The sequence below is a fragment of the Gallus gallus genome, chromosome 6 (assembly GCF_016699485.2).
Source record: "Gallus gallus isolate bGalGal1 chromosome 6, bGalGal1.mat.broiler.GRCg7b, whole genome shotgun sequence".
NCBI lineage: Eukaryota > Metazoa > Chordata > Aves > Galliformes > Phasianidae > Gallus > Gallus gallus.
Genome location: NC_052537.1, coordinates 6,354,841 through 6,377,960, shown reverse-complemented (window position 1 = coordinate 6,377,960; position 23,120 = coordinate 6,354,841). Strand labels below are relative to the sequence as shown.

At 39.4% G+C, this 23,120-nt stretch overlaps 1 protein-coding gene and 1 long non-coding RNA gene across 2 annotated transcripts in view; one reads left to right on the top strand and one right to left on the bottom strand.

Annotated features, from left to right (window-relative positions):
• PCDH15 (protocadherin related 15) overlaps window positions 1-23,120 on the bottom strand; it is a 990,968-nt gene that overhangs the window by 916,219 nt on the left and 51,629 nt on the right. The window lies entirely within an intron of this gene.
• LOC121111068 lies at window positions 8,829-20,196 on the top strand. The gene is made up of 5 exons (XR_005860672.2): window positions 8,829-8,953; window positions 9,128-9,274; window positions 13,467-13,879; window positions 15,607-16,520; window positions 19,671-20,196. It is a non-coding gene; the product is annotated as an uncharacterized LOC121111068 (long non-coding RNA).

Sequence of the window (23,120 nt, the reverse complement as noted above, 5' to 3'; positions counted from 1 at the left end):
GCTGACTGTAAACAGAAGTAAAAACAAAATGATGGCTGTTTACTTGGAAACGTTGTCAAAATATGACAGTGTTTTAATTAAAGACAAAAAACCATCTGTGAGAAGAGTTTGTATTGTATTGTATTGTATACAATAGTATAACAGATTCAGTCTAGTAAAATTATATAAATTTGCAGTGTATCTTTGATTACAACATTATATAAAATTCTAAAATAATTCATTATTGTACAGCTGCAAGAACTAATTCAATATTCTCAAGTAACTTTCTTTTCCACAAAGAGTTTCGATTTGGCCATTTCATTCCATATCATTTCACGCAAAATCAACCTTGTGCCTTTGTAAAAATACATTCTCATTATGAACCTCAGACTTACTGAGTATGCACAAAGATCGTCCGTGCTTGGCACAGAAGATGCAATGAATACATTCATCCCCATGCACAGGTGCAAAAAAGCAGCACGTGCACAGTGCATCCACAGACACACCACTCTCCTACTGCTTTCCTCATTGCAAGGGCTGTGTGCAAACAGCAGCCAAATAATTTGAGTGGCTGTGAACGGCCATGTCACAGTTGGCTGAACAAAACTAAAATCAGATGGCAGAGATAAAGCCAGACAACGAAAGATACTGGAAGCATAACTTAGCTTGTGTATAAATCAATAGTTCAAAGTTTGCTCCAGTAGAGAAATATCAATTCCACGAATCACTACAGAGGCAAAAAATCTGACTGCAACCTTTAGCTGATGTTAATTAATTTAGTACCGTTGTCTTCAGCACCCGTAATCTCTAACATGTTAAAAAGAAAGTACACATTCTTTTCTATGTGATTCACCGACAGCACACAGTAGACAGCAGCAAAGAAACATACTGCTGGTTTGATATGCTGGCTTCAGCTAGCAGCGCAGGCAGTTTGATGTTCAGCATTTCATGCAGCTTTGGCAGCAAGGCTGGCTGGTCACTTACACATTTGTTAGTGAGATTCAGTCTCACCAGAACAGCACACGTTGGCTACTTACGTCTGTCATAACAAAATCTCACGTGCAAAAAGAGACTTATTCCCCAGTTAGCCACGCCAGTTCATTTGTCCAGTTTTAGTTGGGGACAGAGTTAATGCGTTTCAATCAACCTTCAATCACAAGTTACGTTCAAGTTACATTGTAGAGGGCAGCCTGTTCCAAGACAAGCACCATCATTCACACTACATTCATAGAGCCCTTGAAAGAGAATAGAGCAGACCTGGATATGGGCCCTACTTCAGTTCCAAATTGTCAACAATGGCTTTGATGCTGGAATGCAGAACGTATTCAGGAAACCTATGGATTGCTCTGAGCTGGGATAGACTGTGAACACTTTAGGGGAGACGAATAGAATTCAAAACCACAGATCAGAGAAGCAAGACAATGAATTTAACTTAAATAAAACAAACAAGCAAAATTCTCGAGAGATTAACACACTCAGGAGAGAGAAACCGATGTTCAAATACAATTGAAGGCTAGACTGTGAATCTCCAAAAAAAAAAAATACCACAACTGCACCATTATTAGAATGAATGCAAGGGAACAACACGATACTAAGGAAGACAAAGCTCATGCTGTGATGTACTGACAGAAAAGCTGGATACTTATTTGCTTGCTCTACTGGAACCTTGCAAAGCCTTTTCAGAGCACCGTGCTGTCATCAAATTGCAAACCAACTGGAGGAAGTCCAAAGGGACTGTCTGGAATAACAAGATGATTAGAAGCATGATTATTGACAAAAATATTACAATTTTAGAAGAAGATTAAAGATGACTACAGGCCTCTTAAAGTATTTTGAAGGTTACAAGAATGATGGTAATCAGTAGACCTCTGTGATGACTATGCCAAGGAGGGAGAAAAAGTTAAATATGAATGGAAAGCCTTGTTAAATCCAGGTAGTGAATGTCTGTCCAGAAAGGTGAAAGGTCTTTGCATAAAGACTTTAAAGATTTTAAAAAGAGATTATATAAACACGCATCACAAATAAAAAAATCGAGGACAGAGCTTCTCAACTGCGGGCTCATAGACCCCTGCGTTCTGCACATATGTTTAATGGGTCTCTAGGTAGTAATCAAGACAGGCAAGCCTGTCATCAATTAATTCACTAGACAAGAATCCAATTCTCTAACAAGAAAATGGCTGGTGGATTCAAATGGAAGAACACCAGAAAAGTTCTGGGGTAGCTCATTTCCTAGGGTTGTACTTTTCCTTTTTATTAACAAAACAGAGCCCATGTAGAGTCAGAAAGAAAATCAAAGACTTCTGGGACAGGGAACGCTCCTAATTCTGATGAAACCCAGGGGAATATTCCTTTTTACCGATACTACACAATCAGGTGTCAGGAACAGAGACTCACGGGCTGTTAACCAAGTATGGACCTCTGTATGTTCTTATAGTGTGAGAAAACATTAAAGTCCACTTGTTCTCTGAATAACACAAGCCTTAAACATTTAGAACATGTTTCTTCTGAAGCCAATTCTACTCTCTACTTTTCCCTGACCACTTCAGTATTTTTAGAATACACCAAGTCGCAGGAAGGAAAATGTTATTTTTCCCCTCTGCCAGTGTAGACATAGGAACTTTAATATGCTACTCTCTACAGGGAGATGGCTGAGAAAGAGACAGATGGCCCATTTTGACAGAAGTGCAAACAAAAGCTCAGCTCTTCTACCTGAGGAATTTTCAACATCTGAAACTTAAAATATTTAAGCTACAAGACTTTTGAAAAATGAATGCAAAGTAGGAAATATTTATAACATTAAACTTTGGTTAATGTGAGTGTGGCATTTACGAACATATAACCCAAGCATAAAATGGAAGAATGAGGGTCACGCTGAAGGATGATCTCATCTAACTGAAAAATGGCTGAAGAGAAAGATATATCAAGTGGGGAATATGGCAGTGAAGGCACCCAACAGACCTCTCAGTATGTCATATTCTTTTTAATCTATATCCACAAAAGGCTTATTTTCAACACTAACACGTCTCATGTTTTACAGAAAGAAAACAGTGCTTTCAGTGAAGATCTGTTTCTCAATCAGCTTTGGTTGTTGGGTTTGTTACTCCACAGACTCTTCTCTGTATGGCTCCATCTCATGCTTTCTCCTCAGTATCCACCCAAAGTGCCAAAATGTCTTGTTTCAAATGTTTCCTGTAATTTTTGGAAACGCAAAAACTCAGAGGAGATAAAATGAGAAAAACACCTTAAGTATGTTCTACGAACAGGAAATCACTTGACACTTGTTTCATGCTATAGTACACAAAGTGCTGAACTCTGTTCAGTATTATCAGTCCTGAAAGAGGCTTTCTTAGTTGGTTACTTTGCTGAAAGGATTGACAGCAAAGGAAAAGAAGTTCACAGAAGAAAAATGATGGATGATCTATTCTAGCAGGATTACAAGCAAAACACTATTGTCCTCTTGAAAATGTCATTGTTTTCCTCCTCATTTTAATGAGATAATAAGCATGCGAAACATACAGACTTAGATAAATGGAGTGGGGACCAGTAATTGAAATACCAAATCACAGATTCTGCAAAAAGATCCCATTATCTAAAATGACTTTAAATTCTTTCTCATTAGCTATTAATGCCGAGTATCTGGAGAATAGCTTTCAAGAAGAATACCGGGGAATTCAGAAGACAGTGATAGCAAGTGACACTACTCTAACAAAGATCAGCTGGATAAACACAAGATCTGATTCCTTGCTGTGAAAATGACTATAAAAGGTAAAATCCAATACAGAATGGTTATATAATGATTCTACAGGAAAATAACCAATGTAAAGAACTAGTCAACAGATACAGCAATACAAACATAGACCTATAGCATGACTTAATAGTTTAAGAAATCAAAGCACACTGGTTAATTTGGAATGTCATTTATGGCTCTGTCATAGAGGGAAGAAGTGAAATACAGGATTATTATTTTTTTCCATTCAGATCCACCCCTATCAAAAGGGCTAAGAAATTTCATTACTCTCCAAGAAAGGAGCGCTCAGAGATAGACCACTGCATAGCACAGTCATCCTGGTTACACGTTATGGCAGACAATACTAACCCACACTTGCTTCCCCTACCAAGCACAGTTCTGTAATTCTCAGGTCCTCCCTCTAAGCACATCTGCAGCCATTTTATGAGGAAAAAAGCATCCCTGATCTGGCCTTCCTGCCCTCTGACTTCTCATTCAAAGGATGCCAGCAGGTACCAGACAATACTCTGATTGTCCCATATCTTGCAGACAGAGTATTGAGCAGGTGGAAGGTGAGAGAGAATGGCGGTCCACAAGACTCTGTAGGCTGAAAACAGATTCACTTTCTGGCAAGCTTTTGATGTTATTCAAGAAGAGTTCCCGTGCCTTTTGGTACAAAGCTTTGCTTTGTGTGACACGCTTAAAGCAACTCCATGAAAGATAAACTTCCTGCAATTCTTCTTGAGGTTTTAAAATTATTCTGGAAACAGCAATTTGATATTTTTGAATACACATAGCAGACATGCCAAGAAAAATGGTAGATCCCATTTCTTTTATGTTAATAGAGCTTGTAATACAATCGTGTTGTTCCCAAAGTCTGGCTTCAGCATTTCTGTTTTCAGATAGACAGAGATAATATAATTCCCTTTCTATGTGCTGACCAGTAGAAATGCTACATAATTCCATGCTTGTTTAAACTTTACTGGGTGGATTTATATTATACACAATTCACACTAGAGACCTCTGTTATCCTGAACATTAAATATCCTTTGTTTAAAAAAAAAAATAATACATATTTGAGAAAAGAAATCCTTTTTAATTTCTTATTACTTGACATCAAGCAACAAATGATTCTCTGATTTTTAGAATTTCTGGAGTCTTGGACGATAAAACTATGAAGGCTGTGTCGGTTCAGTCCTTTGCCTAGGACACCGGATACATGTTAGAGATCCTTTTCCATCACAGACTTCTGCATGACCCTGGAACTACCGCCTCCATCACTCCTGTATCAGGAAACCAGCACTCCCTTACTTCAGAGGAAAGCAGTGAGGACAAACTTAGTAAAGATTCTAAAATTCACATATACTACATTAAGTGACACCATTGACACCAGGAAATGAATATGGGTGGTTAGCATGGATGAGCTTGTTTTAGGTCGCAGGTTTACGAAGTCTCCCAAGACTGCAGGACTACAGGAGCTCTTCCTAAAAGGGTATGTTTGTAGGAAAAGGAACCGGAGGCAAAACAGCATCTGAAGTACTTGTGGCTTTAGTTTGGACCAGATAACTGCCTTCGTGCTGCAAATTAAATTTACCTGAAAAAGGTTAACTGTGATTCTCACTATACTCTCTGGGGCTTTGCTACTGGCATCACCTGTAAGCTACTAAGCACACCCCCGCAAAGCAACTACACATGTCTATAATGTGTGCTCAACCTTAAATAAGAATTATCTGTGTTTTCATCTTTTTAACTGTGCTTTCCAATAACAATATTTGTTTCGCTTAAAGTTAGAATGCTATGCTCTTAGATCTCTACAACACTTTCATTGTTGGCCTCCCCTTCCTGAGTTAGCTGAAAACTAGTAAAATGCTAATCAAAATGAGCTCACGAAGAAAGTGAAACTAATTCCTGATTTGTTGTTGTTGTTAACACTTCTAATGGAACAAAGTGCTGTTCTACACTTTTCTAGCACTCTCCAGCATCCACAGAAGAATTCCCAGAAGATTTCTGCTTCTGCCATTCTTTCACTTGGGAATTTCCTTGGACTGCTCTACTTCTGAGTCTGTGAGCTACCAAGGCATTACCTGAAGCTCCTCCATGAGGGGGCTGTTGCACAAGGATGACCTACCTTTTGGATAGTTTACCATTAAAAAACAAAAGAAAACAAAACCCCCCACCACTTTGTCTGCCTTATGCCAGCTAGTGTCCCTCAGAGGGCACCCCAGCCCCAGAGCTGTATCTAGAGATCACCTCTAGCCTTCCAGCAATAATAAGAAACACTCTCCCATTATGAGACTAATGCACATTTTTTCTCTGTACTTATTATATGAATTTAAAATTATTTAACACAGAATGCACTTTGCAATTCATTTTCTTCTTTCCCTGTGCTTTTTTCAATCCTCTGACTGTACTTATTGAAAACATTTCTTTTTAAGCCATCCCTTTGAGAAATATTAATGCTCCCACATGTGTCTTATTCAGGACTTCCATTGACCTTGTGACTGAGAAAATCACTTTCTTTCTGTATCAAACAAAAGCAGACTTTTTAGAATAAGAGATTATCTTTTGACAATGTCAGAATATCTTAAATTCCACAAAGAAATGAATAAGGAAGCCTATATAATTTATTTTAATAGGAAGCTTGACAGAGGCTGAAATATTCATTTGTATTAAATAGAAAATATAAAACGAGTTATACACTAGAATGAATGCCTTGGGAAGAATAGCAGCAGTCTGCCTCTCAGCTTGCTCTCATTCTCCCACCTGTTATTCTGAGCTCCTGGCAGGTGTCATCTGCATTAATTCTTCCAGCCCTTACACAACACTGGGTCCTGCAGCAGCAACTCTGTGACAAAACCTTCCCATGCTGCCATTCTGAGCTCTCCTCCAGGTCCACTGGAAGCATTCCTTTGAAGAGCTCAAGGTTGAAGTCAGAAAAAAATGGCCAAAGGAAGTTGAGCTAACAGCTTTCCAAAGCAGCCTTCGAACTCAGCCTATGGTCAATAAAATCGTAAACCCAGCTTTAAGGCTCCCTGTATGCCAATGCAAATGCCATGGCTGTGCACAAGTAGTAGTGTGGAATGAGCTCTTCCTGCTGCCTGGGTGTGGACTCGCTCTGACTGTCCAAATTTGTTCAGGAAGTGTTGAGGATCATGTTAGCACCACAGGCATGACGAAGGATTAGGCATCATCTGCAGCCAGCTAAAAGAAATAAAGCCAGCGCAAACTCTATCTGAAGACCCTGGCTAATCCAAAGGGAACTGCTACCACATGCACGATCTTGCTTCTGATCAAACTCGTTTTGCTAGAGGCCTTGTCAGTGCACAGATCTGAATGGAAGATGATGGAGATCAGAGAAACTTCAAGAGGAATTCATCCCATGTAAGAAAAATGGTTCCTCTGGATGTCTCCACCCAGGAGGCACGCAGGAACAACGTTAATTCGCAGTTCAGGTCTTTGGCATCTCTTGTAGTGAAGATAATGACAGTGACAGAAAAGTAAAGGAAGACATATCACATGGAAGCCTGCAAGGCAGAAGCACTGTGAGCCCAGGAACTTCCGACATCAGAACTCCCAACAGAATACCTTACACGTGGGACTCAGTGACCTTTTGGAAGAGAGCAAATACACACAGGGGCTGTCCTTAGGCACAAAGCAGTGTTAAATGCAAATATTCCATTTCTACACTATGCCTGGGTAGTATAGGTTCAGTCACAACATCCACAGACTTTAGAAATTAACTACGTACTGTTTACACTATTTTCTGCCTAGTGTTTTCCTGGTGTATATGCAATTATTTACAAATTGTACGACTTGTACATCTAAAGTAAATACTCATCTAAGTGCATGCATTTACATATTTAATAATGAATTCCTCATACAAAGTACTCCTTTCATTTTAAGTGCACCTGTGTGGTTATTGAAGAGGAATGAAACATCTGTTTTTGGCAGTAATGAGGCAAAAAAAAGTTTCCTGAATTGCCTTAGCATTCTCTGGCATCAACATACATCAGCTTATACCTGTGGTGTGTCATTTCAGCCACAGAAATTCAACAGATATTTAACTAGCATTGATTATTTCATACATGCTTTATAATACAAACTTCAACAAATATAATATTGCCTAATTCCTTTTCATTTAAAATGGAATTATAAATGCTTTCCTTGCTCTTAAACCTCTTCTCAAGTAATATAGCACAGATTTCCTTTCAAATTTATTCCATGCGGCTTAAATGGCAGGGAAATCCTTTTCCCATATAGCTCCCTTCTTCATGCAGAGAATTTCCATTACTGGGATTATATAGTATGAGGATGTTTACGCTACACACCTGTAAGGGACCTAAGCATTCTTCTGGAGCTGTGTGACCAACCAAGAGGTGCAGAAGAAGGCAGCCTTACCACTCACAACAAGAGCTTCTCCTGCCTCTTTGCACCAATGTTACCAAACACCTGGAGTGCATCAGGCCAAGTTCAGGATATAAACTTAAAGCTTCAGTGTAGCATTCTGCATCAGCTGAGCATTAGAATTAAGAAATCTAATTTCTAATAGCAAATAGCAAATCACTGTGCACAGTGACAAAGAACTTCTGGATGCGTGAATCTTTACCAGATTTAGTGTTCTAGATGTTATTACCAGCAGTGTGCTGACCTGAAAAGCAAAGTAATGTTTGTAAAGAGAGACCCACTGCCACAAAGGACGTGCCAGTGTTCAGACACCTAAGCACCTTGTCAGGTCTGGGACAGAGAGAGCAATGCCTTCAAGTTAAATACCTATCGAGAAAATCACTCTAAATTAATTCTCTTTCAAGTAGAGAATCCAGAGAGAAAAACACTGGTAGCAGCAGTGAAGCAGGACTGCATTAGGGTCAGAGATTATGCAACTATGGGGAAAACCACTGGTAGCTGGGGAAATGTCATTAAAGTAAGGAAGGAAAATAAGTCTATATTTCATCGAGCTTCTCTGTACATAACTAACAGCAATTTGCAATTAGCATTTCAAGACTCCTTAAGCAATCAGTGACGTGTTAATTTTCATTCCCTTCCACACAGCCATAAGGAGGCCAGTTACAGGTTAAAAATAAATAGCTTAAACCTTTGTCAACTCTGTATGCGTTTTCTGACTGCCTGTGTAGTCATCTGACAACTTGAGAAGCAGGAACAAAGCACTGGCAAGGCTGACAAATCCTGCAGATGCAGCAAGGAAGCAAAGAAAGCACAAAAGAAGTCTATAATGATCGAAAGCCAAAGGTACGTGAAACAGAGTCAGATCAGCCCATCAGATAACATTTATAACGTGCAGAAATCTGAGACAGGGCTTGCCTTGTCAGGCTGGCACTGTGAGTCCACGAGGCTTTGGGATGTGGCTGACATCTAAGAATGTGAACTAATAAACACTGTAAATGTGCCTTTTATGTTTTACAGGGAAAAGGAAAGGATCGTGGCCAAATAGTGTCAAATACCTGCTCCTCCCAATAATTTTAGTAGAGGCTCTCTTGCAAGATCTGTCATCAAGCATAGAAGATATTGCTACACCACAAATCCTGATGTATTTTCTACCTGCTTTGAAAGGTATTTTTTTCCTTTGTTGTGTGAGCATGGGCTCAGAAGTGCAACCATTTCAACTATCAATCCTCCCTTACACTGAATTCCAAACGACAGCCATTTGTTATTGAAATACTCAGGAGTTAGTCTCCGCTGCCTGTCAAGGCTTTTCCTGCAGTTGTATTGAGGCACCTTCTGTTGTGTGATTCATGCTTTGCTTCAGAACTGATTCCATCCCTTCATAATAATTTATGTTTTGTATACACAGGGTATCAGCTGACCAACTGGTAGAAACATTTACTTTTGGTGTCCTATGATGCATACTTTTAAAAAGAGTTTCAAATATTCAAAATCAGCAGTTAAGTTGGAAAGCACAGCTAAATTAACCACGTTGCATATTACATTCTTTTTAATTAGGAAATCTTTGGATTTAATAGAAGGCCTTCGCACTTTCTTAAATGAGAAGGATAATGAGAAAGGCTGCTTTCTTTTTATATAATTGGAAATATCATGCAACATTTTTCATATCTCTTTATCCTAAATTATGCTTCCCTGAACATGTCTATCAGTAAGGACTTGAAATTATATACATATACAAGTACACACACCATTTTCTCTCTCTATCAAATCATTCCTGATTTGGTATTTCCTAAAGCAAAAGTCTTCTGTCTTTCCAAACGGTCTCTGGAAATTATTTTCCCTCCTCTCCTATCATCTTATAATGTTTCAATCAATTTTGAACTAACTTGCCCAGTACTTCTGTGGCTTGTGAAACAATGTGTACACACCCTGGAATTACAAGGTTCTGCAAAACAACAGCATTTGAGACAGTAAAATTGGTCACTCTGTATCAAGTCAACCCCAAGTTTGTATTCATTGCAACTTAACTTAATCAATGGCAATACCCTTCCACTAATGACAGAAAATATGGGCAACCAACAACAAGAAACCACTACACTGTAAAACCTTAATTTAGAAGAATTTTAATGAGGGGAGAGAGGACAGCCTAATTGATTTCCAAGCCAGGCAAACTCAAAATACCAACTTACTGCATTACTGCTTCATATTAGAAGTTATCTTGACTACAGGAACTGTCACCTACTCCTACTCTTTAATACAAAATTCCTGCATCACACAAACATTGGCGATACAGAACCACCTTTTGGATGATGCCACAGTTAATTGTTTCTTTTCTAGTATACGTCAAAGGTTTTGAAAATAAGTTTCTAAGTCTGAAGATAGCACCTATGTATCCCTGCTAATATAATAGAATGGTAGCGATGGTTCAGCAAACCATGATATAAACCATGGTGGTGGTGGTGTGGAGGGAGGTTATGGAAGAGAACTACACGTGGGACAGGAATAACTAACATATATCTGCAAATAAATACAAGGATAAGAACAAATGGGTACGTATGTTCTACAGAGAAGTATCTAATCCATCATAAATTGCATATAAATCAGCCTGCTGTGAAAAAGGCAAACACTCTGCCTAGACAGGCACTGGATAGTTGTTTTGAAGAGTAACTTATCTCTTCCTCTCTGATTTTGCAGGATGACACTCCAACAATGTGTCACTGTATCTCAGCTGGGAGATGTAATTACCTGCAAAGGGACTGTACCTTCTTAAATTGCCTTTGGCTGCTCCTGAATATTTAAAACTGCTGCTCTGTCTCAGTGCAAAGACAAAGAGCGAGAGTAAAAAGAAAGAAAGAAGGAAAGAAAGAAGGAAAGAAAGAAGGAAAGAAAGAAGGAAAGAAAGAAGGAAAGAAAGAAGGAAAGAAAGAAGGAAAGAAAGAAGGAAAGAAAGAAGGAAAGAAGGAAAGAAAGAAGGAAAGAAGGAAAGAAGGAAAGAAGGAAAGAAGGAAAGAAGGAAAGAAGGAAAGAAGGAAAGAAGGAAAGAAGGAAAGAAGGAAAGAAGGAAAGAAGGAAAGAAAAAAAGCACAATGTTAAAGTCACCTGTTTATTTTTGGTCCTTTTTAGTTGAAGTCATTCATGAGGTAAGAGGTGATAAAGCCTGATTTCCTAAAAGCTTCTTGACTTTGCTTGATTACTTTTCCAACCAGCTCCAGCGCAAAGTCAAACAGTCAACCTCAAATCAACATATTAAATTCACCCATTTGGCTTCTCATTGAAGCTGTGAAAGAGGCTGCAGATGTTTAGGAATGAATGAAAGATTGGTAACCTCACGTGTGACACGACACTTGGGAATTCATTGTGCTGAGCCAGTTCTCACACAGTAGAGGGTCTCGAGGTGCATGCTATAAAGGGTCTGAAATGGTCCTAAATAATGGTGTAGATCTACTTGTAGCCTACCTTTTGTATTCTCTTTTGCCAACTGTCCTTTTCAGATTGAATTCTGCATGCCACCACCAGTCAAAAAAAAAAAAAAAAAAAAAAAAAAGAGAAGGAGCAACAGTCGAGATGTTAAACAAACTTTGGGAGGACATTTCCAAACCAAATATTACATCCTTTTCTCTACACCTGTTTTGTCTCAATCTAATTACGCCAATAATTATGTCAATATATATTTACTTAACACTGTGACAGATACCATATTTTTGTTTTTATTGCAAGGAATTAGCACTGTTCCAGCAGCTGTGACCCACACCCAGCCTATAGCCCATGGGGGCACCAAGTCTTGTACTCACCCTACTCACTTGAACGACCAGACTTTGGCTCTGCAGATTTCTTAGGTTCCCATTTGGCATGGAGTGGCCTCATATGACTCTTCATTCAACTATAAATGTTTAATTAGCAACAACAACTTAATTGAATTTAAAAAAAAATAAATGAATATTTACAATCACTGATTTACAATCACTGATAAAACTTCCAGATTTGTTCATATAGAAATTGCATTTACATTATATTACACAAACAAAGGTGGAATTGGCTGTATCTCACCAGGGATGTATCATATATAGCTTTATATATTATCGTTCATCTTTTCTGGGAAATATACAGTACCTCCTTTCTTTTCTGTGATTAACAGGAATGAAGTAGAACTGCCTGCAAGGGCAGAAGACTGCCATAAGTATACAGAAATAAAGCAACACCAAAATACTCCAATACATCTGCTTGATCAAAATCTCTGTGCCCATTCACCTATCTGCTGCCATTTGCAGCATCATCAACTGCATGTGCATTAAGATCTTCTGAGCAAGGCTAATATTAAAGGAGTTATTAAGGGAAAGGAGGTTTGTGATATACCAGAGTGGCACATTATTTCTTTAATCATAAAATCAAAAAAGATTCACTTTCAAGTATAAGGTAAAAGCCTTTACCTGGGTTGGTCCCAGCATCATTCTGGGGGACGTACAGTTACAGACTGTTTCTGAATTTACTTTCTTTCATAATGTGCTTCCCTCCCAGCATTTGTAATTTTTTGCTTCACTTTAATTAACTTCTTCCTATTTTCATAAACTTGGAGAGGATTTTCTCTAAGCGCTTCCATCTCTAGTCTATATTAAGATATTTTAAGCTTTAAACCTCTAGTAAATTTAATGGATTTAAACCATTTCAGAAAGACAGGAAAATGCCAGCAAAACGCACCCAACCTGAACACTTCTATGCAAACTTTCTATTTGATACAACTTAAAACTTAGTTTAAGATGGCTTAAGAACTTTTGAATGGGCTCAATCACAGCAAAAAATATTGTTTCCTGTTGAGTAAAATGAAGCTGTGAAAGGATGGGGAGTACGAGGGATGGAACAGGAAGAGCTAATGCAAACTGAAGCATAAAAATGTTGCAGTAAGGTCTACTCTGTGGAAAGAGCTTTATGAGTCCACTAAACTAAGAGGCTGAGCTACCAAACAGTGCTGGGAAAAATGGTTATAAAGACAGTAGAGTTATACTGACAGTAATAGTTATGTATGATTGTTACAGAATAAGCACAGTCGTTTAATAACAGAGATGCTTCTGTGTGGTCTTTAGTGGACCCGATTAAACAACAACTCTCTAAAATATCTGCATTACTCTTCCTTCAGAATATATGCCTTATCTATGGTGACAGAGCAGTTCTTTCCTACTTGCTGTCTAATCCATAAGGCACTAATCCTTAAGCATTACCTTCTCTCCTAGATACATCAGTCTTTGTAGGCTATGATGTGAATAAGTCCTGCAGATAACTCTCTCTTTTGAACTGGTACTTCAGGAGGACTGGAAATATGCTCCTTTCCTGTCCCTCCTTTCTGCTTACCTCCTCATTTTTCCAGACACGGAGATATTAAACTGGATGGACAAACCTGAATGGCACAAATACCAGAGGAACAGATGGCATGGAAGATAAGTCCTCCCTGCCTGAACTGGGAAAGGAAAAAGATACCCGTCTTGAGGATCAACTCCAAGCATGAATTTGGAGTGACATTCGCCATTCAAGCAATGGTTCCAGTGCTCTTCCTCCTTTTAAGGATGCACTGCTCTCCTTTACTTGTATACTAAGGCCTGACTCCCTCTCTCTTACTTTGATATTACCGCTGGTGACAGAACACAAGCAGTGCTGAAATAGAGCTTGATCTTCTAAGATTTCTGCTCTCTGAGATAATCACAGACAATTCTTGACTTTCATCTGTGTGCTTATCATTTAGAAATGAGCCATCGGACCATGGTAATCAAAATATAGCCTTATGTAAGTATTCATATCTAATCTAATTTAAACTGTCATCTTTTTTAAAAGTGCACTGCAATTATCCATCTTCTTGCAAATGCATGCAAACCAGACATCCTAAATCCAATGACCTGGTCAGTGCTGACATACAGAAGTAAAGCCCTGCCCACACTATGGCTGTGTCAGAGACACAGAAAAAGGCGATGCTCTTTGTCACAGCTTGGTGCTTCTGTTCATTTGCTAAGTCTTGCCTGTTACATAATGCATCTGAACAAAGAGTTCAGTGGTAAAAGAAACGCTTCCTGAGATGACACTTGATGCATTCACATGGTAGTGAGCAGAATTGATTTCCCTCTCCATAATAAGAAACAGACTGGCAGAGGATACACAGTTAATAAGTACCCTTCTTAAATTCTGTGAGCCTACACCTGCTGTTAGAAGACATGTTAAGATCCCAATTTCAAGAAAAAATAACCTGTTCTTAGTCTGTACTGATCCTCTCAGCTTTCAGCTGATAGCCAAGCAGACAGAAAGGGCTGACCTGCTCCTGCTGACGCTGTTAAAGCCCCTGCCCTCCAGTGGTACCACGCAGAGGCTTTAGGAAGCCAGGAGCCACTGCTCTGAATCCACGGCAGGCTTTATGACATTTACTCGCAATTACTCAGCGAGGAAGCTGGTGCTCCAGACATAGATTTTACAATGTGTCGGTGCATCTCAGAGCAAGGTAAGCACTCACAGCTGAGAAGCCTATAACCTCTGCAGTGACTGCTGCTCAAAAAGACAAGCTGTAGCTTTCAGTGAAGATTGTGGAAGGATGCGTAAATGAACCCCTACTTGCACAGCCTACCAGTCCTAACTTTTTTTCTCATAGTGCCTTTGTGCTGCTTCAGCGTTTCCCTCCCGTCCCTTTGAAAAGGAGTAGAGACAATGTCATTCTGGCCTTGTTTCAAGTGGATTTTTGAATGGGTCCTGAAAGTGTGAAAGCAATATACTTTGCCCTCTGGATATAAAGACTTAGGGCTTTCAATCAAAAAGATTTGAAAGCTGTAATGTTGTTACTGTGTTCTCGCTGTAAGATCTCATTTAGCAGACCTATATAATTTTGCTCTGAGGGACCTCTGGGCTGATTCAGCAACAAAAGGAAAACTCTGTCACTGGCCTTCCGTGCTGCCACCTGAAGTTCCCAAGTTTGGGAGTATGAGCAAGATTGTAAGCACACTACTGTGTAGAGTATGCCCACTGGCAAGATATGTAAAAGGATACTACCACGGAGAGCCAAAGAGAAGCTGGGGGTAGATATGGCACTTTTGTCCTCCAATTTTAGTTCCAGCCAATCCACATCCACCTCAAAACATTACTTTTCCCTGATGACCTGAAGTCATTCAGTACAAGAATGGGTACTGGGAACACACAGGGCTACTTTTGTTCTGAGAGTGCTGCTCATCTGAAGGTCTTAACCTCCACAGCAAACAAAGGTCTTCTAAGACTTCTCCAGTGGCCTATCCCCACTCTCAGGAGCAGTGTTACTCTTCTGCTTTCACTGTTATCTGCACTGACAACTGTGATCAAGTATCCAGCCTAAAGAAACCACAGATAGACAAATGCACTGATTTTACACCATTTTACCCTTAAAAGGTATTGCTGTGAATTCCACATAGCTCAGAGAGCTCAAGCAATGGGCGCAGCATTTATTTGTCATGCCTTGTTTTGTCTATTTCTTCTTTAACTCAACTATCTTCACCCTGCAGGGAATTCTGCGTTACTGAGCAATATTTGTGTTACCTTATTGCAATGGTACGTGTCGGACCAGATACCTCCACGAGCTTCTCTCTTCTTCATTAACTGGCAAGATCTGCTGATCTCGTGCAACAGGACTCTCCTGCCACCACATCACCCAGTTCCAGAAGAGGGATAGGCTGGTCACTAAACATCCCATCTTTTGCTACCTTCAGATGCCCCTTGAGCTCAAGGCATTGCTGTGGAGGCTCCTTCTAATAGCAACCACTTAGAAAATGGAAATCCGACAAGGAAACTTACCTGTTTTCTCATATCCTCTGGCCACAAACAGAAGGAAAAATAATCTTAAAGTACTATCTTCTGAGCACAATTCAAATTAAAAAAAAAATAACTAAGAAAAAAAGAGATCTCTGCACGTGTCACTGGAAATATGATGTTATTAGAGAAGCTGACAACCTATCCACACCAGTGCTCTCCAATACTGTCCGAGAAGAACAGAGAGGAACAGAAATAGCAGAGGTCCACAGAAGGGTAATAAAAATAACAAAGACATTTAGCGGCCTTCCACATGACTGCACTTGTTTCATTTGGGAAATCTGAATTTAAACAGTGAGATAGTAAAATTGATCCTTCCTAGCCTTCATATAAAAGCAACAGTGCAACTGATGAATTGAGAAGTAAAGCCACTTGCAGCTGATAACACTTCTTCACGGAGTACACAATTCACTCCTGATATTCTATGACACCAGTTGAGAAGAATGAAACAGAGAAATTTTAAATACCAGCATATTTCCTCACTGTGCTATTCCAAATGAAAACTATTACAAATGATAATCAGAAAGCAAGCAACAAGGCATCTGGGCTAAGAAAAGTGTCATCCAAAGACAGAAAAGTGGCAAAATTACAAAAAGGAAGAAACAGTAAGGTAAAGAGAAAGATTAATGAAGATCACAATCTATCCAGACACCTCACGCTTAGTCACAGTGCATGCTATATGTCATGTGTGTGAAGAAAAATCTTTTACTTTTTGTAAATTACATCCCAGAATTGAACACATACAATGAACAAACACAAATGAAATGCAATGGGACGTAGCCAAGCTACTGGTACACTACTTCACCCAGTAACAGAGCATACGACCTATCTTTGGGCACAGATCTTACTGGGGAGAGCTGGTTGCTGTGATTTTCAGCAGCTTGGTCAACCAACATGCTGGCACACTGCATTTGGGGGGAACATCTGAAGTACAGGTTCTTAAGTAAATGGATTACCAGAATTTATGGTAATACATCGGTAATGATTCTGAAAAACAAGCGTATAAATTACAGAGACTTTCTACAGACCACTATTAAAGCTAGAAAATCTGTTCTGTAGGAAACCCAAGATTAAACTTTCAGCTGTCCGAGCATTTGTTCACTGAGGTGAGCTTTAAACGAGAAAACTGCAATTGTCCAGTCTCTATTCGTCAATGCATTTCTCCTCAGAGATCAAATAGTCCAGAGATTTTTCAAGACTACGCAGTAAATAATCAATGTGCTTGCTTACTATACACCTCAACTTCATTGACTTCCAGCCCTTGCAGAAAAAAACAGCTATTGTCATATTCCCCATACATGCTGCCATCTGTCAATCGTTGGCTACTGGCTAACACCGGCTTTCCAAAACTTTATTACCCAGAGGTGCTAATTATCCCTAGTGGAACTAAGCAATATAATATAAAGTTTTTTACTGTTTTTATTTGGCCATTACTTCTCTTGAACAGATTTTAAGCTGTGGGCAATGCTGTTCTCTGCTGCTCTATTCTTTTCCTGAGTTCCCACTGGCCTGGTTCTATTGTTAGCAAAGCAAAGCCAAACCACAATGATCATTGGCTAGATCATTTCATATAACAAGCCCCAGTTTACATTTCCTAATGGGAAACGCATCTAATTACCTCTAGGTTTTCTGTGTCATGGTCTGCTACCAAAGAGTTCTATTTTGCTCCATTCGCCTCTTGGAAATAATTTATAGAAATCTGTTCACTGATGTTTTGTTGCCAAAATCAGCATTCATTTCCTCCAGCATTTAAGTCCACCTGTTTGTTGTTTTGTTCTTCTTCCTTCCAAGACCCCGGCTTCTATGAGATTCTCAAGTTTCCATTATAAACCTAGGAGTAGCAAATAGAATCAGCAGACTCTTTACAGATAAGAGAGCTGGAGGCAACCTGGTACTGCCATGTAAGCAATTACTCTCCTTGGACAAGCTTATGGGACAAACATTCACATGTATATAAATGTGGTGAACATGAATGTTGCTTATGTGCTTTGTTACCATAAACGCACTGTTACTTGAACCTTCATCTACATTAATATTTAGCACTCCCAATCTTTTCTTACATCCTCAAGCACTTTCAGCATGTAATTATAGTTTAAAATATTAACTCTGATGGGATTTTTTTTAATATTTTGTAGGGTGGTATATGTGCATGCTGCTGACGAGAGCACCCCGGCTTACTAGGACTTAATGCAGCATTTGAAAATTCAAATACAGTGAAAAAAATGGATGAAAATTAAAATTTCAATTACACAAGAAAGAAATTGATATGTAAATTAATTGTTTTGGCGTAACTTAACAGATTTATTATAAAACAGGGAGATACATTAGATACTGATCCGTATAAGTGCAGGAATTATAACATCCACGCTAGATTGAATGTTAATAGAGAAATCAAGAATGTTTTGCTTTGAGGCTTTCCTGCAAATGATCACTCCTGAAGTACTCTTAAAAGTCCCTATGGATATCTGCAGGCAGCATCTACGTGCGCTAAATGATACAGCGGCATCCCATGTTCCATTCTGTTCATGTGTCTAAAAGCAAAATTCAAAAACAGAACAGTTTAGCAAGAAAATTTAGAAACGTATTTTGAAAATAAGTTCTTCCTAGCAACAGAAGTGAGATCCCAAGTTTATAACTGAGATCCACAGCAAACTGCTAGGTTTTCAATAGTCCAGATGAGTCAAAAATGCAAAGCAAGCTAGAACTACCAGAATAGAAAGAAAGGACCAAATAGAAATCATAAGTCTCTGCATACATTTCTGTTTCTCTTATCTTGAGGATGTAAGACAGATATGGTAGAACACACAGAAGGGTGACTAGACTGATCAACAATGATAAACTGACTATACAATGATGGCATTAGTATTCTGCCAGCAAAACATGTAAGTGAGGCAGGAGATGACAGAGGGCTACAAAATCAGTTATGGCACAGCAAGTAACTTGTTGTTGACCACTGCCTCGTCCTTCATCATTCTAGAGGTATTAATGTAAAGCAAACTCTAACAGAGCGTTGCTGTGCATACCAAAAATTTTAATGTTTTACAAAAACATCACACTGAATACCTGCATTAACACTGCACTGGACACGCCACTTAGACAAGTCATCCACTCGCTGATCTTTTTTCTTTGCATCATCTCCAAGGTATAATTTGGCTATACACTGACTAAGTAGGCTTACTGAACTTCTGGATAAAGACACAAGATATTATGGGATTTGATGTGTTCTCCCATCTGTTTCTGCAAACAGTATATCTAAGAATATTCTGCTCACTTGGATCTATATAGCCTGCAAAGATTTCTGAATTAAATAAATCAAAGTAACATGAAGCACAAGACAACAAAGCAAACATGGCTCTTAGGGGAACCCTGGAAAAGTTGGACTCACTCAGTCCCAAATTATCATTAGTTTAAAGGAAATATTGTGCTCAAATTCAACAGGTGTCATTTACACTTGTTCTCTCATCTTTGTTTAAAGAAGTACTGGACAATTTGTTTCCTGACTGCCCTTCTGTAATCTCAGCCATGCTGGGTAGCTGTTACTTGTTGTTTAAGTGGGGGACAATTACATAGGCAGCTGTAACAAATAAATTTCTCATGATCATCTGAAAAATTCCAGAAGGATGAGTTAGTAGACTGAAGATGATCAGTATATCAATAATTTTATATCACTGGGATTTATATAGCTAACTCTCTGTATACTTTAAAAGAAAATTTCCTACTGCATTCAATAACACATTTCTTGTTTATGTTTACTCCATAGGAGTACAATACCACCACAGTCAGTGAAGCTCTCCACTCCAACTGATGCACTGTTTGCTAAAACACAAAGACATCCACCTCAGTGAAGAGGGGGCAAGCCCTCTGGAAAGGCTTTCTGATAGCAGATACTCTGGTGTTCAAAGCTGAACCTCTTACCTTCTGGCACAACCGGCTCTTGACAGCAGATTTCCTAACAGATGCCAAGCTATTCCTATCAGTTTAACCCCAACAGGACATTCCTGTTACCCATATTAATCTTAGTAGATGAGATGCTGAAGGTTCAGTAGAAAATACCAATTAAGCATTGGTGATGGGTGGATGGTTGGACCAGGTGATCCTGTGGATCTTTTCCGACCTTGGTGATTCTATGATTCCATGATTCTGTGATCTTTTCTTTGAAGGACTAATCTGCTGAAACTAAAGCTTCCTGCAAGAATTGGGCTATTTATAGGTATATAAGTCTTGCTCAAATAAATAAATAAATAAATAAATAAATAAATAGCGTGAAAACATTTTCTGAAAATGCCACAATACCTGTTACACAGAAGCTTCCCTGTTCCCAAACCTTAATCAGAGTTCCCAACCACTCAGCTCAGCTTTGGTTTTGTGCCTGACAGATCAAACTCACTGTTTTTCATAGTTTGACCCTAATACGCGGGGAAAGGAAAACTGCAGCTACAGATTACATCATTTCAAAAGACAAGCTGGGGCTCTTGAATGGGGAAAAAGTCCTCTGCTGTGCAGAAGGTGAAGGAAAATTATTGGTCTCAACTGGAGTTCTGTGATCTCTTGCCATCTACTCTAAGATCTATTTAGAAACGGAGTTTCACTGCGGTTTGAGATTTAAAGGTCGACTTCCCACATAACCTTAGTTTAAGGCTTGGTGTGTTTTTATTTCACTTTGAGCAGCGTGAAGGAAGATGATTCCAATTTCTTACCACCTAAAGTGTCCAATTATCAGATTAAATGCAAAATACCAGCAGCAGCACTTGGCTGTGTGCTGACTTGACTTACACTTTGTGAAAACGCAAAAATCAAATGATTGTGCAGGGACATGATAGGAAACAAAAAACATCAAAGAAATTATTTGTGATCCCCATTTTCTGAACTCTGCATTTTCAGCTGTTAATGGACATCTAACCTCAAAAGTGTGATGTGAGGAAGGGCAGCATATATCTGAAGGGATTGCTTACAAAAAAGTTTCAAGAGAGGTTATACAGATACACTGAAAGATTCAAGGAGAGGAAATTCAGCCATGGAGAATAACTTGACGTAGCTGCACAAATTATTCCACTAAAACTACCACAACACACAGCTGAAGCTCAACTCCACTGCTCACTACAGCATCCAATTGTAGCTAACCTGAGTGAAAACACTAATATACTCTTAAGGGTGTGGGGACAAACAAACTAAATCCAAATCCAACATGATATTTCTCGCATGATGAAGGTTGTCAAGAGTTAACACCAGGTAAATTCTAAGGTTCAGATTTCCCAAACAGTAATACATGCTAGGCAAAGGATGTGGACCAAACCTTTAACAAGAACATCCAGTAAAGCTTTACAAATGCATTTTGTATCCACCACTTAACATGACCTGAGAAACTCATTCTTGAATGTTCCATTCCTCCTAACTCCCAGGCTAAGTAAAAAATGTCAAGCCTACTCTCAGAATGCCTTGGGACTGCTGCCCAAAAGGCTAGTAACTACTGGACTGTGTTTTATGTAACTTCCCGAAGCTTGTTACACCATAGGTGATTCCAAATTATTTTCTGTTGGCACAGTAACAAACAAATCGTAGCTGCTGATGTCAGCATGGAGTTCCAGGAGGATGACAGAGCCCATGGGCTGAAAGATTTAAGGGATGCCATGGCAGGGCCTATGGTACTCTTAGCCAATCTGGTTTCCACAGCCGGCCCATACTCTGTCTCACACAAGAACACATGCTCAGGCTCCTCAGGGTTTAGGCAATTGATGTATAAGCAACTACTTCACATTCAGCAAGCTGAGCACAAAGTGACCTTCCACTCATCTTCTCTTCCCAGGCTCTTATTTCTGGCTCCATTTCTCAGGACTCTAATTCTAGCCCTACATCCCCTCTTTTAAGGCAGCCCCTAACTCTCTCTCCCTGAGGGGGTGGAAGGAATGGTCTAATCCCTTCTGTTCCTCATACCCAATCTGCCCAATCTTAAATTTACATTGCATTACTTACTGTGGAACTGCATGCTACACAAGGAATTACCAGTTTACCAGAACTCATGCTCACTGTCCTGTTTTTAGGATTTACTCAGACTTGTACTGATAACCAAAAATCATAAAACCATGACAAACGGAGGGGAAAAGATCTGAAGAACAAAACTCTTACTTCCCTACCATTGCTTCAGATGATGGACTCAGGGCAAGCTCTATTTTTTTTCCTCTCTGCCTTTACTGATACATATGTAAACAACAGCCTGCTGTATGAAGAGTTCCTTCCTCCTTGCTCTAGGTACTGCATAATTCCAGACTGAGTCACCAGGCAGGTGCACAAAGCACAGGTATTAAATAGCTCCAGAAGTAACAGGGTTGGATCAGTAACACAGGGTGCAGACTGGCGCAGCTGCACTTGCTGTTTTCTGAACAAAATGACTTCCCATCAACATGAGCACAGGGAAGGGGCTGCCAGATGGGCACTGCAAGAGGCACAAAACAGCACAGCAGCTGCAGGAGGGCAGCTGTGCCACAGAGGATTTGATAAGTATTCACATACACTTTGTCCCACACAAACTCAAGGCAAAAGGAAACATAATTCTCTTTACAAGAGAACTGCAGAACACTCCTGAAATGACCATCTAATTCCCTACAAGAGCTGTGCTGCGTGAATGCTGGGAAAAATGAGACTGAAGTAGCATCCCTGCATCGCCATTCTCTAATAATCCATAAAGAGATTCTGAATCAAAGATTAGATTTGGAGATATGGCTGACCTGCTAATTAGTGACTGCTTTACACTCTATGGACTCCGCAGTATCAAGATGATTACAGAAAGACGTTACGGGGCCGAGAGATGAAGACTCCTATTTCTCCAACTGGTACGCTGACACAGGAATGGACCTAACATTGTATTGTACCCACCTTCAGAAAACACACAAGGTTAGCATAGAATAAGGAGCCATGGCCTAAAACTTGAACACTGGAAGTTCCGTACAAGCATGCAGAAGAACTTCTTCCCAGTAATGGTGACAGAGAACAGGCTGCTCAGAGAGGTGGTAGAATCTCCTTCTGTGGAGATATTCAAGACCCATCTGGACCCATTTCCCTGTGCAACCTATTGTAGGGGACCTGCTTTAGCAGGGGGGTTGGACTCAATCTCTCACGGTCCCTTTTCAACCCTTGCAGGTCTGGGATTCTGTTATACTTTCCACGCATAGAAGAAACGTGGAAGATCCTTTTGTGAACTAATCATGTATGGAAA